This window comes from Chelonia mydas, chromosome 1 (assembly GCF_015237465.2).
Source record: "Chelonia mydas isolate rCheMyd1 chromosome 1, rCheMyd1.pri.v2, whole genome shotgun sequence".
Classification (NCBI taxonomy): Eukaryota; Metazoa; Chordata; order Testudines; family Cheloniidae; genus Chelonia; species Chelonia mydas.
Genome location: NC_057849.1, coordinates 13,330,139 through 13,342,916, shown reverse-complemented (window position 1 = coordinate 13,342,916; position 12,778 = coordinate 13,330,139). Strand labels below are relative to the sequence as shown.

At 48.7% G+C, this 12,778-nt stretch overlaps 1 protein-coding gene across 1 annotated transcript in view; it reads left to right on the top strand.

Moving 5' to 3' along the window:
* The first annotated feature begins 918 nt into the window (after positions 1-918).
* The window catches only part of P2RY6 (pyrimidinergic receptor P2Y6), a 91,395-nt gene continuing 79,535 nt past the window's right edge, over positions 919-12,778 (top strand). The window contains exon 1 of the mRNA XM_043527595.1: positions 919-1,069. The gene's annotated coding sequence lies outside the window, so the exon portion shown is untranslated. The remainder of the gene's footprint in view (positions 1,070-12,778) is intronic.

Sequence of the window (12,778 nt, the reverse complement as noted above, 5' to 3'; positions counted from 1 at the left end):
CCCAGCTGCTTTGCAGGTGCATTGTCACACCTACCCCCCAAAACCCAGCTGTGTTGCAGATGCATTGTCACACCTACCCCTCAAAACCCAGCTGCGTTGCAGATGCATTGTCACACCTACCCCCTGCACCCCCCAAAATCCAGCTGCTTTGCAGGTGCATTGTCACACCTACCCCCAGGACCCCCCAAAACCCAGCTGCTTTGCAGGTGCATTGTCACACCTACCCCCCCCCAAACCCCAGCTGCGTTGCAGGTGCATTGCCAGACTTACCCCCTGCCCCCCCCAAACCCCAGCTGCGTTGCAGGTGCATTGCCAGACTTACCCCCTGCCCCCCCCAAACCCCAGCTGCGTTGCAGGTGCATTGCCAGACTTACCCCCTGCCCCCCCAAACCCCAGCTGCGTTGCAGGTGCATTGCCAGACTTACCCCCTGCCCCCCCCCAAGCCCCAGCTGCGTTGCAGGTGCATTGCCAGACCTACCCCCTGCCCCCCCCCAGCCCCAGCTGCGTTGCAGGTGCATTGCCAGACTTACCCCCTGCCCCCCCAAGCCCCAGCTGCGTTGCAGGTGCATTGCCAGACTTACCCCCTGCCCCCCCAAGCCCCAGCTGCGTTGCAGGTGCATTGCCAGACTTACCCCCTGCCCCCCCCAAGCCCCAGCTGCGTTGCAGGTGCATTGCCAGACTTACCCCCTGCCCCCCCCAAGCCCCAGCTGCCTTGCAGGTGCATTGCCACTTCCTCTCCTCCTTTGCGGCTCCCCTCCCAGCGGGACCCCGCCCGGCAGGGACCCGCCGCGGGCTGGCGCCGCTCCGCGCTCAGGTGGGCGCGGGTGTGCGGGGGAAGGAGCCGCCTGGCAGCGCCCCAAGGGGGTGGGGTCGGGGCCGCGGGGCCGGGGCAGGCGAGCGGAGGCGGCGGCTGGCGCTGAGAGCGGGGCGGGCGCCGCGCGGAGCGGCCGGGCAGAGCGATCCGCGCCCCAGCGCGGGGTCCCCGGCCCTTCCCAGCCCCTCGCCCCAGCGCCGGCCCAGGCTGCCCCTCCGCAGGCGGGGCCCCCCGAGCCAGAGGACGGAGCAGCCGGTGAGTGACCCAGCCCCCCTCTCCGCCTCTCCCCGGGGAGCTGCTCTTTCCGGGGGGCTTGCTGGGGTGGGCGGGCTCCCCGGGGCCGCTCCAGGCGGTCTGAGCGGGGCTGACATGGCCAAAGTCTGCACGCCGCCTTCCCGCAACCAGCCGGGGCAGATCGCAGCGTTAAAGCACCAGCCTCACATCCTGCAAAGCTCGAGACACGGGCTTCGCTTTCAGCAGCTGAGTGGTGCCACTCGCATGCTTAAAGTTATCGCATGGGCAACTGTCCCTGTGTCCTGGCTTTGCACAGTTGCATATGCTTAGAAGACAGCACCTAGCTCAGAGGGGTCCTGGTGGAAACCTGCCCTAGGTATTGTGGTCATACAAATAATACACAATGATAACCACGTAAGCTTTTGCGGGATCAGGGCTACTGGTAATACAATTTGCCTCTGTCCTGAGCTTGAAGGGGTTGGTGGAGGTAAGAGTGTTTTGTGTTGGTTTGTGTTACTCACATTCAAACAATATCAGCGATAAGGAAAACGAACAATTTCTAAGTCACGTTTTATTCAGCTAACCTTCATTTGTGGTTCATGTGCATCAGTATGTTATTAGGTTTCAGAGTAACAGCCGTGTTAGTCTGTATTCGCAAAAAGAAAAGAAGGACTTGTGGCACCTTAGAGACTAACCAATTTATTTGAGTATGAGCTTTCGTGAAAGCTCATACTCAAATAAATTGGTTAGTCTCTAAGGTGCCACAAGTCCTCCTTTTCTTTTTAGTATGTTATTAGTTTTCCCCACTTTTTCTCTGATGTAGTTGGCCGGGTTTGCTTTCCTCTTTGCCCATCCGATGGGGGAGTTTTTCTGAGGGTAGATGTTTAGTGTTGCTGTTTGCAAGAGCGTAGGGCTGGAAGTGACCTCCTGGGTCACGAGTCCAGTGTTGGCCATCGCAGGCAACTCCGTCATGTAATCTCGCTCATAAATGATCAAGTTCCATTTTAAAATCAGTTGGGTTGTTTGCCCCCACTGCTCCTAGTGGGCACCTGTTGCAGGGACTCATTCCTCGGATGGTTAGAATTTCTCATCTCATCTTCCAATTTCTCCTCTAAATTTATTCATGGCCAGGTTCATACCCATTTTTTCTTGTGCCAACACATTCCTTTAGCTAAAGTAGCTCTCTTCCCCCCCTGGTGTTTTATGCCCCTGATTGACCCATTCCATGAATGGGAACAAATATTTACAAGAATCTAGCTGTCTTCAGGATCCTGATCAGTTTCGTGCAGTAAGATCGCTTATATGAGTGTTTGTTAATAATGCTTGCCTCTTACCTAGCGCTTTTCAAAGTGCTTTTCAAATATTAATTAATAGTCTGTTAATTTTCAATATCTGCACTTAAGATGTTGCCGGAATCCGTCTAGTAAGTTGGAAGCATTTTCCTATCAGAATATCTTTCCTGACAGTCTCTTTGAAATGGATTTTACTGACTGGCTCTTTCCGTGATTTAACTCTCTCTCGCTTTCGCAAACCGATAGTGAATTTGTTGACACCCTTTGTGTGTGTGATGGCCTGGTCAGATTTTGGCAGGCACTCAAGTTGTTTGGATCAGTATTGCATTGCTATCAGGATGGAGTCTTCTCTGCTAGAGGCAATTCACTGCTGGGGACTTGTCCAGAGAAGTTAAGTTGGCTTGACAAGCATCTGTGTCCTTAGAGGAACTTGTCAGTGTCTTGTAAAACATGCTGGAAAACATGAAGTTATTGCCATTAATTTAATTATTGCAAATGGGGCTTAAATATAATGGTCGCAGTTCTAGCTGCAGAGCTAAGAGCCCTGCAAATCCGCGCAGGGCTCTGTGCAGAGCTCAGACTGAGGAACTGGGCTGTGCATTGGGACCTCTGTTGGCATGGCGGGGGGAGGGGAAGGAAGCCCACTCCGTACCCCACAGGCACCTTGGCTGCACCTTGGCTGAGGGGGTGCCGGGGAGGAGGGCAACGTGTGTAGAAGACGACTACGCGCATGCTCTTCAGGAGCACACTGGGTCAGGGCGCTCCATGGCCACAGTATCTGCTGGGGTGGGGACCAATATTTGCTCCTCTGAGTATAAACAATGAAGAGATCTTAGAGACTAACCAATTACGGCTGCTACTCTGAAACCTGTCAGAATGAAGGGATCATACTTCAAGTGACTGCATTTCCCAGGGACTGCATCACAAAAATAGGTCATCTAGTCCAGTCCCCTCCTGTGGCGGGACTAAGTATTATCTAGACCATCCCTGACAGGCGTTTGTCTAACCTCTCTTAAAAATCTCCCATGACAGAGATTCCACAACCTCCCTAGATAATTTGTTCCATTGCTTAGCTATCTTTACAGTTAGGAATTGAATGATAAAACGCAGTGCACTGGCCAACTGTTGTTTCTTGTTAATCGGTAAAGGCAGAGGGAAGCTAAGGGCCTGATCCTGTGCTCCTCAGACAAGCAGAAGCTTTGAGTTTTGTCTAAGCAGGAAGTGCAGAACTGGGTGCCGATATTGTAAGAAACCAGCTATAATTATGTAGAGATGTATGGAAAGAATTAGATGCTGCAGATGTTAGCCACCTAGGGTGACTCTGCAAGCTAGACAACAGTGGTATTCATAGAAGTCAGTAAGATCCAGAGGGTGACTGTCAATTGTATAAATTTGTTCTGCTGTTTAGACCCATACTTGGAAATATTAATGTAATAATACCTAGTTCCTATATGGCACTTCACAAAGGAGCTCAGTATCATTATCCCCATTATACAAATGGAGAAACTGAGGCACAGGAAGATGAAATGACTTGTCCTAGGTCAGCCCGCAGGCTAGTGGCAGAGGCAGGAATAGAACCTAGGGCTCTTTTGTTCCAGTCCGGAGCCCTGTCTGCTAGGTGGCATATGAATGGAATCTGGTCAGTGCTTCTGGCTAGTGGGAAGGTCCTGTTTCGAAATGAACATGGCTGGTTTTCCAGGACCTGGCATGGTGGAATGCCAAGGGGTAGATCAACTTGAAAACCAAACCGAGGCCCTGGTCCTGCAAGCTCACTGAAGTCAGTGGCTCTGTGCAAGTGCAAGAGTCTGCCATGCACAGGAGCTTGCAGGCTCTAGTGAACTTGTCTTGGGTCTTTCCTGTTCAGTGGATGCAGGGCAGTGGGGCTGCTTCACCGGGATGACTTGAGTCCTGCTCCCTTTAAGGTAAAGTTTGTACAGCACTGAGCACGATTAGCCCCTGACCTGGTTGACGATGGGTCCGTGGGTGCTCCAGTGATACACACGTGCGAAACCCAACCTGATCAGTGATTGTGGGTGCACAAGCTTTTACACTGTCTATTGACTTTAAAAATCTAGCAATCCTGCAGCTAGACAGTAGTTTAGGGCCTAGTCCCGCAAAGTCCAGAGCACTTTCTGGTGCAAAGTGCCTTCAGCTCCCTCTAAAGTGGCTGGTCCTGCACTACTGAAGTCAATGGGTGTTTGCCATTGGCTTCTGTGAGCTCAGGATTGGGCCTGAAAGTTAACAAGTGTTGTCGCTGCACAGCATCTTGCAGGATCAAGCCCTGAGATACCTAGACAAGTGAATGCACAAGCCAAGTAAAGTCATAGAGTCCTGTCATTTCCCTCCTTGTTTCTTTGTGCCAGGGAGGGTGGGGGGTGACAGGCCTTCTCTTCTTCAACTCCCCTCACCCCGTACAAACCGCGCCATTCTCCATCAGTCCCCAGTGTTTTGGAGAACTGCCCTGCTGAATGGGGCCTGTAGGGAGTGGTGGGGGCCAAGCTGGGAGATGGTCTCTCTGCATCAGACCTTCTGTTAGTGTTGTTAAAACAGACGTTAAGTTTATGAGAATGTGTCTAGTGTTTAGACTTTATGAAATGCTTGTAAGTTGCTCCATGTATTAATTTCATAACATCCGTATCCAGTATTGTAAGGTTACATTGAGTGTTTGTATTGTAAACCTCTGTAACTGTGTAATTCATCAAACAGGAAAGAAGCATTAATGAATGTAAAATGCTGGCTTGCTACAGAAGGTGTTAGGTCTTGCCCACCAAGAAGGCCCATTGAAACCCAACGAGCTGTGGTGAAACAAAGAACAAAAGATTTTGTTAATTGCTCTCCCCATGAAGAGGAGATGTGCACGAGGACTCGTCCCATCAGCTTGATCTCTGGGGGAAAGGAATAAAGATCCCTGACAAGAAGAAACTATCTCTATGCTGCTTGGACTTTGAGAGGGCAAGATTTCTAAGCATAAGGAAGGGATCCCCAGCTGCTTAGCCCGGGTTAGCCCTAGGGGACATATAGCTACCTTTTGGAACTTAATACTGAACTCTTTTGCGTGTGTCTGTTTACCTGCTTTAACCTTGTAAACCACTCATTTCTAGTTTTTAGTTAATCTTCAGTTAGTTTATAATTGGATTGGCTACCAGCCTTGTCTTTGGTGTAGGATCTAAGGTGTAAGTGACCAGGGGTAAGTGACTGGAAGTAACCTGAATATTATTGTGATTTGTGGTGTAAGGGACCATCTATCACAAAGGCAAGCTTACCTGGGTGACAAGATGTACTGGAGTACCCAAGAGGACTGTCTGTGACTCCATGTTCAGGCTGTTGTAGTCCTTGAGGAGTTCACGCTTGATACTTGGTTGGTGAAATCTAAGTTTTGAATTCACAACCAGTTTGAGGTCTGTGCCCTGCTTCTTAACAGGAGCACCAGCATCAGTGCAGACTGAGTGTGAGCCACTCCCGGCAGCTTGACGACTCACAGATGTCCAGAGATGCATTCTGACCGCAGAGTATCCACTTCATTGGTTGAGCCCTTGACCTCTATCCTCCCAGGAACTCACTGCAAATTTACATGCATTATTTCCTGGAATTACTTACTGGGGAGGGGAGGAGATGGGATGGCTTGAGCCACAGACAACAAAGGATGGATACTTAATGACTACAGGGAGAATACAAAAGGGAAAGGGGGATCCTCTTATTAACTTCCTATTGTCCAAGTCCAGGGTTATCTAATAACAATATCTAGCTCTTACATAGCATGATGCATCGGTAGCTCTCAAAGCTCTTTAAAAAGAAGGTCACTATCATTTTAGCAATGGGGAAAGTGAGGCACAGAGCGATAGGCGCATAGAACCATAGGATTAGAAGGTTTTCATCTAGTCTAACCCCCTGCGAAGATGCAGGATTTGTTGTGTCTAAACCATGCAAGACAAGCAGCTATCCAGCCTCCTTTTGAAAACCTGCCGTGAAGGAGCTACGGCAAGCGATTTAACCAAGCTCACCCAGCAGGTCAGCAGCAGCGTCAGGAATAGAACCCAGGCCTCCTGAGTGACGGTTGAGTGCTCTGTCCACTCAGGAATACTGTCTCTCGATGCAATTATTCATCCAGTACAGTCTAAACAAAGAAACTAAACTGGATTTAGGCGCCCTTAGTGCTAGAGGAGTTTTATAAATAGTGGCTGGCTATTGTCAACTAAACCAGCAAGGAAATGTATGTTCTCCCACATTCGAAGAACAATACAAACTTTTTAGAGGCTGTATTTTACTGGAAATGCCAAATTTAGGTGCATCAGAATCTGTTCTCCAGTAAAATCCGATTTGTACAGCTGGGTTGAGGGTGGAGGCTGAGGGAGGGAAGTATAATTCTTAATTTTTGTAATCTAATACCAAGTCTAAGGGGGTGGATGAATTCTAGAAAATAGTAATGTGCAAGGCTGTGTGTGTAGTTCACTCCAGTGGGTATGACCTGAACACCTGCATTACAATGCCATCCAAATACAGTTAGATGCAGTTTGTTGGCAATTTCAACTAACCTGAGTGTTGTAGGGTTTTGTCAACCTTTATTTAAAGGTGACCAGGAAAGGAAAATAAAGTTGGATTCTCCTTTTCTGCTTCTTTTGATTATACAAGGAAGTCTTGACTTTATTAATAGAAGAAGCTTATTTTTCTGTCTAAGGTACTTGAGTGGCCCCCCGTTACTGTAGTGTTGGAGCACCTCACAATCTTTTAATGTGTTTATCCTGGCAACACCCCTATGAGAGACAAAAGTGCTGTGATCTCCATATCCAGATGGGGACCTGAGGCCCAGAGAGATTGTGACTTGCCTGAGTCACTTAGGACGTCAGGGATAGAGCAGGGAATTGAACCGAGGTCTTGCAGTCCTAGCCCAGTACCCTCCCCACTGGACCATCCTTCCTTTTCTGCTTGGCTTTTTTATATCATTTTCTTTTCCTTATAAATATCAGGAATATTGAGTTTTGTCTTCCCCGTATCCACTGGAGGTCTCCATGGGAGCGTGGAGAACTGTATGGGGACCTTTCTGAGGCCTTAGCTGTATTTTTAACAGAGACATGCTCTCCTTATGGGGCCAAGCGTTGGAGTAGAAATGGAGGTTAAGCAAAGTAACAAAGGCATTTAAACAGGCTCACTAAAGTATCCCTTCCCTTCTCAGTTGCTCGGTTTTCACTTCCTTAGTACTTGTTATAAACCTCCTAGTTCTCTAGTCATCCATAGAGGTATCCAGGAAAAAAACCAGGGAAGGCAAGACCTGAAGTTCTAATATTTAAAAACAAAACAAAAAACAAACAGATTTTTTTTTTTGAGGGGAGGGGAGACAGCTCTACTCTACGGACGATCTTTATGCAGCAAAAAAATGGCCACAAACTCCAAAGAACCATATCCCCGTTTGCAGGTCACCTACTTGCCCAGCTAAACTTGCACCCTTGGTGGGATTCTGCTGCCGTCAGTGTAAGTGAAGGGTGTGCTCTGTAGAATTGTAAAATTGAAACCACTTTTTGAGAACCAACCTGAGCTCACTTCTCAGAATGGATGGGGAATTTCCAATACTTTGTGCGTGTGTGTCTCTCTCTCTCTCTGGGTTGTTTTTCTGCATCTCCTGTATCATAGACATTCAACTGGTTTGACTGGTTTAATGGCACAGTCCCCATGTAATCAAGACAGCAGAAGCTGCGGGACGGGATTGCTCTGGGGAATGGCAACAGGTTAGGAATCTCCTCCCCATTTAAATCAACAGTTTCAGTCCAGGCCAAGCTCTCAGTTTTGCAGAGCCAATGGGACTGTTCTTGGCAGTGAGGGTCCATGCTTGCAGATGCTTCTGCAGGATCAGGAAGATAGTGACTGCAAGAAGTTACCATCTGACAGCTGTTCTGTGTCCTATGTGAGCTGAATAGGCAGATCTTGGAACAGTTCCTGTTGGACAAGTGTCCACACAACACAGAAATCACACCCCTTCCCCCGAGTACCTGGTGGGAGCTTCTGGGAAAGGGAATTGGATGCATCTGTATTAAAGGGTTTGCTTACCACGGACTTAAGTGCTGTCAGATGCACAAAGAAGGCAGCCACTGCAATGAGAGAACCTGCATTCCCTCTTCATGCATCCCTCTGTCAGCAAAGGGAGACGGGCTGCCCAGGGTCTGACAGTGTTGTCGTAGCTGTGTTCTGAGTGAGACAAGGTGGCTGAGATAATATCTTTCGTGGGGCCAATTTCTGTGGGTCGAGGCCGTGTGAAAGCTGGTCTCTTTCACCCACAGAAGTTGGTCCCATCAAAGATATTCCCTCCCCCTCGTTGTCTCTCCAGGGTCTGACTGTTCAGTACCTGGTGGTAAAGCGATGGTCGTGGCGAGCACAAGGCAACGTGTTGCTGGGAAGAGTTGCTCAGTAACGTTTGAGGAGCAATTTCTGCACAGCTAGAAAAGATAAACAAAGGAGACTTCCTCTGGTTTCTGTCCGCGTCAGTTTCCTGATTCTGCCACAATCCAACCCCAGTCTGGGGGCCTGGAACTATTTGCCATCATAGCTTCCGCATATACAGCCGAATCTCAGCCCCGGCACACAGCCCGTGCAAACGGGCTGGAGCAAAGCGGGGTTGGGAGAAACACAAGCCTCCCTTCCAGGCTCAGTAGGCCCTAGAAAGGAAGGCCGGTCCAGCGGCTGAGGTGCTAGCCTAGGATTGGGGAGAAATTAGTTGAGTCCCCTACTCTGCCGCAGACTTCTTATGTGACGTTGGGCAAGTCACTTACAGTATGTCTACTCTGCAGTTAGACATCCACGGCTGGCCTGAGCCAGCTGACTCAGGCTCATGCAGCATGAGCTAAGGGGCTCTTTAATTGCAGCATAGGACTCGGGCTGGAGCCTGGGCTCTAGGACCTTGCAAGGTGGGAGGGTCTCTCTGAGCCCGAACATCTACACCACAGTTCAACAGCTCCTTAGCTCGAGTCAGCTGGCATGGGCCACCCATGGGTGTGTGACTGCAGCATAGACCTACTCTCGGTCTCTCTGTGCCTCAGTTCCCCATCTGTACTCTGGGGACAATAGCGCTGCCCTACCTCACAGGGGTGTTGTGAGAATAAATACACTGACAAGTGTGAGGAGCTCAGATGCTATGATAATGGAGACCCTGTAAGTACCTTAGCTAGCTGCTACCTGTGGGGGAGTTTGGCCAATGGGTAGAGCTGGTTGGGAAATCCTGGGTTTGCCCCCTTGAAAAATGTTGATGAAAATGTGGTTTCCCACCCACCCCCACCCCATCACAATTGGTCTCTGAACCCTTTTTGAAATGTGTTGCTTGGAGCAACTCACCTGTCGCCTGGTTTTCCAGAGGTGCTGATTGCTCCCAGCTCCCACCGAAGCTAATGGGAGATGTGGAGAATCAGAACCTTTGGGAACTTCATTGATTTCCAGAGTCCATTCCACCATGTGTCAAACAGACACAGTGATGCTCTCCTCCCTGAGATGTGGTGTTGTGAAGCTGGATTACTCGGCTGATGTTTGTAAAGATCTTTTGAGATTAAAGGGGCTTCTTAATGGCCATAAAGGAGCAATTGGTCCCCACATAAAATAAACATTCCCCTTTGGGTGTTGAAAAGTCGATCTTTTGTGGTTATTCCATTTCTACTTGAACTACCAAGCCGTGAACAGTAAAGGAAATAGGGACAAAGGGAAAAGAAAACAGGAAGGGTGACCAAAGAGGAGCTCTTGGGAAAGCGAAATCTGTCCCCCAAACTCGCCTGTGCTGTGATGCTTGCAGACCACTCCAAACTGATTGCAGAGCTGGCATGGTGTGACTGCTGCTTATCATGCTGATCATAGACTCCTAGGGCTGGAAGGGACCTCGAGAGGTCACCAAGTCCAGCTCCCTGTGCTGAGCCAGGACAAATAGACCACCCCAGACAGGTGTTTGTCTAACCTGCTCTTAAAAACCTCCAGTGATGGGGATCTGACAGCCTCCCTTGGAAGCCTATTGCAGAACTTAAAATCACCCTTTTAGTTAGAAAGTTTTTCCTAATATCCAACCTAAATCACCCTTGCTACAGATGAAGACATTTACTTCTTGTCCTAACTTCGGTGAACATGGAGAACAATTGATCACCAACCTCTTTATAACAGCCCTTAACAGATTTGAGGACTGTTTGCCTCAGCCTACTTTCTCAAGGCTAAACATGCCAAGTTTTTTTTTTTTTAACCTATCTTCATAGGTCAGGTTTTCTAAACCTTTTATCATTTTTGTTGCTTTTCTCTAGACTTTCTCCAGTTTACCCACATCTTTCCTAAAGTAGGGCACCCAGAGCTGGACACATTACTTCAGCCCAGTCCTCACCAGTGCCGAGTAGAACGGAACAATTACCTTCCACGTCTTACATATGACATTCCTGTTAATATGCCCGAAAATGATATTAGCCATATTCACAACTGCATCACATTGTCTCATATTCAATTTGTGATCCACTGTAACCCCCAGCTGTGCTTTGCATTTATCTTTATTGAATTTCATCTTGTTGATTTCAGGCGAATTCTTCAATTTGTCAAAGTCATTTTGAGTTCTAATCCTGTCCTCCTGAGTGCTTGCAGCCCCTCTCTCTGCGTGTGTCGCAAATTTCATAAGCATATTCTCCATTCCATTATCCGAGTCATTGAAGAAATATTGAAATGATACGATGAGCGTGGTACAAATGTATCATAATCATCGTGCTGTTACCTAGGTCTCACCCCACCTGTCTGTATCCACTGGTTGTCTCATCTTATTATACTTAGATTGTAAACTCTTTGGGGTAGGGTCCGTCTTTTGAGAGTCCAGAGGAGAGCAACAATAGGGCCCAGATCCCTGAGTGTGGCCTCTGGGCACTACCTTAATACACACATCAATGAGGCCCGCTTTATAGATGGAGCACTTTGGCCCAGAGAGATGAAGTGACTTGCCCAAAGTCCGACAGGAGCCTGTGGCAGAGCCAGGAACAGAATTCTCTACTTTTCAGTGGCCTCTAAAGAGGGGATACTCTTTGTATGACAGTATCACTGTGTATAATGTCTACTAGGGTGCACCTATGCTACAGCCAAGATCTGAGGTGTGTTGGGATTTGAGGCCTGAGCCAAAACCTCTCAGTGTTATTCAGATGTAGAATCTGGACACTGTGATGCTAGGCCTGAATATCGAGGTTCTATGTAGATGATTTACAGGACTGATTATTTCTGGCTTTCCAAAAGTGCAGCAGGCATCTCAATGGAAACCAAGAAGGACACGGTCTGCGTCCTGGCGATCTTGCAGCCTCGGTTTGGACACAAGTGAGGGTCATTAAGAAACACAGGATGGGACAAGGGTTACAATGATCAGGCCTGCATGGTTTCCTCGGAAGACTGGGCCATGTGGTGGTTCAGATAAGTTAGAATTATTATTAACTTCTGGTGGGCGACATGTCCCTATTGAATGTTTTGGAGGGATTTCAGTTTACAAGAGCTTTGGAGCAGGGCGTTTCAGGGACGGGGTCACTGTGGGAACAAGAACTAGGCCTGATTTTCAGACCTATTGAGTACTCAGGAGAATTCCTGCTCAAGTCAGTGGGAGCTGCGGGTGTATAGCCCCTCTGAAAATCACACCCACTGAGGCAGGAGAAATAGGGGACATTGGGGGTGGATCAGAGGAGGCGGGGATGAGAACGGAGACAGCGCTGGGGATCCAGGTCTGGCCATAAATTGTGTCCGATGCTGATCCCAAACACAATGAAATTTTAGCTCCTGTTTGCTGGGCACAGTGATTCCACTCAGCTTCTCACACTGAGCTATTCAGACTGGAAAGAAAGAACAATGTCGCTGGGCAAAATTACAGTGGGCGTCTGCTGTGTGAACTGCTCTGGGCAGCGTCTAGCCGTAAACAGCAGCAAGGTGTCCGTGCGCTATTCCAGTAGCGAGTGGGAGGGGTGGGATGCCAAGAGGAGTGAAAGAGGGCGGCATTTTTACAGGGCTGCATAACTAGGTCAATAACTGGCACTGCTATGGCCCCATGGTGGGATGGTGCCAGCGAGGGCACGTAGCAGACAGTGTTAAGCAGCTTAATCCAGTTAAAAGTTAAGCACTTTTTTACTGCAAAAGAGCAGCTCTTAACCCACTAATAGCTTGCAAAGCCCTCTGCAGTAGGGACTCCTGCCGAAGTCAGTGGAAGTTCTGCATGTCAGGGACTTGTAGGGTTGAGACCATGTTTTGTTTCTTCATTTAAATACACAGGGCCACATCCTCCGTGGTGTAAATCAGTGTCACTCCAGTGAAGTGAATGAAACGACTTTGATTTAGATCAGCAGAGGATCTGGCTTTTGAAGGGTTTGGGAAAGGCTTAACTGAGACAGCCACAGAAATCAGCGTTTACAGCAACGGATCTGGGACTAGGAGCCTTGGGTTCTCTTCCTGGCTATGATACTGACTTGCTGTGTGG